The following is a 5,194-nucleotide window of genomic DNA, read 5'->3' as shown; positions in this document are numbered from 1 at the left end:
ACTTCAATCAAACGGGCCTTGCTGGGCTCGTCCCTGTCGGCCACACCTAGTTCATGTGCTCCCGTAGTTGGTTGGGGTGAGAGCTCCCTTCCTGGAGCAGGTCCTCTGCGTAAATTCTTTCAGGCATTTAGGCAGGAGACGAAAAAGAAAACCTTCCTGAGTCTTCTGTTTCTCAAAAATAATTAGCCCCAAATAATCCACAAGCCAAAGAGATGCATTTTGGGATGGCCAATTTTGCTCCCGTAGCTCAACATCAACACCTTGAACTTGCACAATGTGACACGTCAAATATATTTCAATTAAAAAAAAAAAAAAAAGGACACTATTCAGCTCCTAAAGGGAAATGTGAGAATATCTTTGTAATCTCATAGCAGTGATATTTCTTAAACAGGACAGACAAAAATCACAGACCATTAAAAAATGATAAATTGAATACAAAATGATATCTAACTTGTTAGAAGTTCTGAGGATATTTCGATTTGGAGTCTCACCCGGAGACACACTTTGACATTAGAGGGCTTGCTTCAATATGCAGCTTGCAGACTCCAGCCCAAGCTCTTTTAAAGAGGAGCTTAATCGGAGCGCCTGGGTGGCGCAGTCGGTTAAGCGTCCGACTTCAGCCAGGTCACGATCTCGTGGTCCGGGAGTTCGAGCCCCGCGTCGGGCTCTGGGCTGATGGCTCAGAGCCTGGAGCCTGTTTCCGATTCTGTGTCTCCCTCTCTCTCTGCCCCTCCCCTGTTCATGCTCTGTCTCTCTCTGTCCCAAAAATAAATAAACGTTGAAAAAAAAAATAAAAAATAAAAAAAAATAAAGAGGAGCTTAATGAAGACACCACCTTAAGGGCTGAAACAAGCTCTCGTTGCCATGGCAATTCCACAGGACATCCAGGGGCCCCCGCAGCTCCCAGAGCTGGCAGGAAGGTGGGCCACGGGGAGGGCAGCAGACAGAAGACCAGGCGGGAGGCAGAAGCTGCCAGAGGGCCCGTCCTGCCACCAAGGCACAGATTGGAAGTGACTCGCGTACACAGCCCTCTGCAAATCACCAGGATCAGCAATGTCTGCAGAAGGGGCCGGAAAAATAGCCCTCACGCAGGGCTGGTTCGGGAGGCTCCCCGAGCGGGCATCCACACCTGGACCCTGCAGAACCCCCGGGACCGGAGCCACGGCGCAGGGGACAGGAAGACAGAAGAGGGCTCTCTAGGGCAGGCGCACCATCGCAGAGGGGGCTGAGGGAGTGGAGGAAGGCAGGCGAGACGGGGGGGGGGGGGGCCAGTCAGCTCTGCCTGGAGTCCCCCTTTCCCGTCGCCATAGCAACCCACGTCCTAGAATAATCACCAGGGTCCTTTGTCGTGGCCGACGAGCGAAGTGAGCCCACAAAGGCGACCTGCCCTGGTTCAGAAAGATGTGCCCACTGGGGTGTCCTCGATGATCCAGGCAGCGGCCGGGACACCCGGCCCTGGGCCGTCAGAACCACGGTTCCTGGGCTTGATGCACGGATTCTGCTCGAGCAGTGATGTCCATCCAGCAGATACACCGACAGATAAGGTGGATGAGGGTGTGGCGCAGCGGGGCGGCTGCAGAATTCTAAGCCCGCCTGCGCAAACGGGGGCGACGAGCGCTCTGCGATGAGACGCGCCCTCGGCTGCCATGGAGGATGCGGGCCAACGCACAACAGTCCAAGTATGACTCTGAGACGCAGAAGGACAGAGAAATGCGGGCCAAACATCAGACAGCTTTGAAATAGCCTGGAGCTCATCCCAATCCTGTGCACGGCCCTGCCCCCATGCCTGCCACGGGGCCCGAGGCTGGGGCACCGGCCAGCCCCCTGAGCTTGCGTGGCCACACCGCTCCAGAGGGCGTCAGCTCCCGGTGTCACCACGAGTCAGGCTTGGACGTGGAGTGGAGGAGGAGGAGGGGCGGGCCCTGCGAACCCGGCCCAGAGGGTATCTGTGTAGCCGCACGTACAGCGTCTGGGGGTTGCTGGTGGTGGCTCGGCAGGGCCAGCCGGACAGAAGGACACCCGCAGTGGTGGGTGTGAAGAAAACCTCTGTTCTCCCTCCCTGCACCCACCTGCCTCCGCTCCGAGGGCCACGCCAGGGTGGGGAGCAGGGCAGTCAGAGCCGATGGCACCTGCCCCTCACCCCACCCAGCCTCCAGCCTCCATCCGAAACCCCAGCCCGGCTCAGTCTCACCTGCTCTGAGGGGAAAGGGAAGAAAAGCTTTAAATAGATGTGAGATCGACATTTTTACACGAACGGAGCCTAGTTCTTCCTAATTGCAAGCCACTGAACTTTCTGGAAGGAGGCTGAGCCATCGCTAGGGGAGCCGCTGCCCAGAGGGAGGGCCAGGGCAGGGCAGCTGCAGGGGAGACGAGTAATCCGTTTGGATTCCGTTTGGAATCCACACACCCTGGCCAGTTGCAGCTGCTCCCCAACGAGCTGTGCTAAGGCAAACCGCTTGGCTCCGGGGCTTTCTAGCAGCTGGCGGCAGGATGGCGAGGCCCGCGCCCAGGGCCACGGCTGCGAGCAGAGACGAGGCTGCGTGGCAGGGCGGGTCCCCCCGCCACTGCTCAGGGCGGCTGCGATCACAGGGCAGCGGGGAGGAGGCAGCACAGCCCGCGGAGCCTGACCTGTGCCCGAGGGTGAGGAGGAGGGACGCGGGGGTGCTGGGGCCGCGGAGCGAGGGGGTGTTGTCCTCCAAGCCCAAGCCACACAGATGCTGACCACTCACACGCGCCCCCGCGACCGGCCCGTGTGTGTGTGTGTGTGTGTGTGTGTGTGTGAGTCCTGCAGGGAAAGGTCTGGAGCTAGACAGCGTCACGCATCACGTCGCCCTGGCCCAGCCACCAGGGCGTGGCCTCCTCTGAGCTCACACAGTCTCCACAGCAGTGTCACACGGTGTGGCCCCTGGCTGCTTGTGACGCCATCTCTCCCCAGATGGACAGAGTCCCAGTGCTGGGGAGGGCCCCCTTCATTGCTCTTCCCCCGGCACCCGGCGAGGACGCAGCCGTGGTGTCCAGGACTGTCTGTGTCTCTAGCGAATGGCTACGTGAGTTGTGGAATGACTGACTGACCACATGGATGGACGGATGAGTGCATGAACGAATTCCCTGGAACACAAGCACCATTTTCCAGAACGTGTTCTCCCTGTGCGGAGGGGCCGGGCTCCGGGCTGGGGCGGCAGACAAGAGGAGAGGTCTCTGCTATGAAATGTCCGTGACCCTCACTCAGCGTGACAAACCTCATGACAGGCTTGACTAAAGCCAGCTGCCCTCCGGAATCATCCCCCAAACAAAGCCGCAAGTGTCCTACTCTGGCGTCCAGCTGCTAGACTGCCCGCTGCCCGCGTTCTGTTGCAGCCTCGGCCGTTTTCAAGAGCAGATTGGGGGGGGGGCGCCTGGGGGGCCCAGTCGGTTAAGCCTCCGACTTCGGCTCAGGTCATGATCTCACGGCTCGTGAATTTGAGCCCCGCGTCGGGCTCTGTGCCGACGGCTCGGAGCCTGGAGCCTGCTTCGGATTCTGTGTCTCTCTCTGCTCCTCCCCCGCTTGCACTCTGTCTCTCTCTCTAAACAATAAATAACCATTTAAATTTTTTCTAAAAAGGAACAGATTGGGCAGCGCTCTCCGCAATGGGGACACGAGGGGTGTGATTTGGAGTTACCACGCTTCTGCCCCCGGAGGGAAAGCCTTGACTTTGCACCTCCTATGTCCCCGGCAGGGAGCTTCTTGCCAGGGCCCAAGTCAGCTCCCAGGAGACATGAGCTGAGTGCGCGCTGGGGAGGGGATCTGCGCCCTGGGTGGGGGCAGTGTGCGGAGGCCTTCACAGGCCACAGGGTGCTGGCCAGCAGGGTGGGGGGGGGCAGTGTCCCCGGGATGCAGGCCCCAAGTGCTGCCCAGAGCTGCCCTCGGCCCCGGGCGCCACCGTGAGCCAGCTGCTGAGCGTGCAGAATCGTGCTCGGATACATGACCGCTGAGATGCACAGGGGTGGGGGCGGGGGCGGGTTCCCGGAGTCCCTGCTCTTGAGCGGCCGGTGTGCCCCTTCACGCTGTCCCTGACACCGGCAGGTGACTGCTCTCACAACACACGCTTTTGCAAAATAGCACTTCACTGATTATTTCCAAAAACTTGATGTAGAAAAGTTTGGCTGGATTCAAGATCGGTTCACACGAACCAAAACAAAATTCAACATCACAAGTGCCAGAGAAGGAGGGGAAAGCATGTTCCAGTCTTCAAACATAATTTCAAATGGTGAAATGGCTCTTAATTTTTTTTTTTTTTATCATTTCCTGGTGGGGAGGGGGGGTGGATATTTCTAGTCAGTATGCTGGGTTTAAAAAGCCTGATCAGGGGTGCCTGGGTGGCGCAGTCGGTTAAGCGTCCGACTTCAGCCAGGTCACGATCTCGCGGTCCGTGAGTTCGAGCCCCGCGTCGGGCTCTGGGCTGACGGCTCGGAGCCTGGAGCCTGTTTCCGATTCTGTGTCTCCCTCTCTCTCTGACCCTCCCCCGCTCATGCTCTGTCTCTCTCTGTCCCAAAAATAAATAAACGTTGAAAAAAAAATTTTTTTTTTAAAAATAAAAAGCCTGATCAGAAACTCCATGGAGCCGTCTCAGGCATAAAACCTGATTATTAAAAATATAGATGGACACAAACACAAGTAAGTTTCTCACTAAGAAACTTGAAAACATTTTATTTCTAAGTTTTATTTAAAGCCAATATTTTGTATTTTCTCTGATAATTTTGTTATTTTACTCACCCTAATTATATACTATAAAGAAAATATAATGAAAAATTTTTAATGTTTATTTATTTCGGAAGGAGAGAGAGACAGAGCACGAGCAGGGGAGGGGCAGAGAGAGGGAGACACAGAACCTGAAACAGGCTCCAGGCTCCAAGCTGTCAGCACAGAGCCCGACGTGGGGCTCGAACCCACCAACAGCGAGATCATGACCTAAGCTGAAGTCAGACGCTTAACTGACTGAGCCCCCCAGTACTCCCCTAATGAACTTTTTCAGTAGCCCACAGATGCCCCGCGTCCCCGGGCTAAAGCCCCGCGAGCCGGGTGCATGTTGCTGTCTCTGCAGCAGAACGCCGGGGGCCCCGGACAGAAGTGCTCACATTCTCAAAATCCTTTCCTGAAAGTACAAAATTCTGGCAGAGGCTTAGATTTTAGAAACTCAAAGCTCTTTCAACCGGA

The 5,194-nt window shown here is 56.6% G+C and overlaps 1 long non-coding RNA gene across 1 annotated transcript; it reads right to left on the bottom strand.

Moving 5' to 3' along the window:
* Positions 1-1,032: 1,032 nt before the first annotated feature.
* LOC121042265 (uncharacterized) lies at positions 1,033-2,588 on the bottom strand. Its single transcript, XR_005796056.1, has 2 exons — positions 2,192-2,588; positions 1,033-1,687 (listed from the first exon to the last, which is right to left on the bottom strand). It is a non-coding gene; the product is annotated as an uncharacterized LOC121042265 (long non-coding RNA).
* Between the last annotated feature and the right edge of the window lie 2,606 nt (positions 2,589-5,194).

This window comes from Herpailurus yagouaroundi, unplaced genomic scaffold (genome assembly GCF_014898765.1).
Source record: "Herpailurus yagouaroundi ecotype Mexico unplaced genomic scaffold, PumYag 185, whole genome shotgun sequence".
In the NCBI taxonomy this organism is placed as follows: domain Eukaryota; kingdom Metazoa; phylum Chordata; class Mammalia; order Carnivora; family Felidae; genus Herpailurus; species Herpailurus yagouaroundi.
Note: the sequence above shows the minus strand (reverse complement) of the source record. Positions and strands in the feature narration are given on the sequence as shown.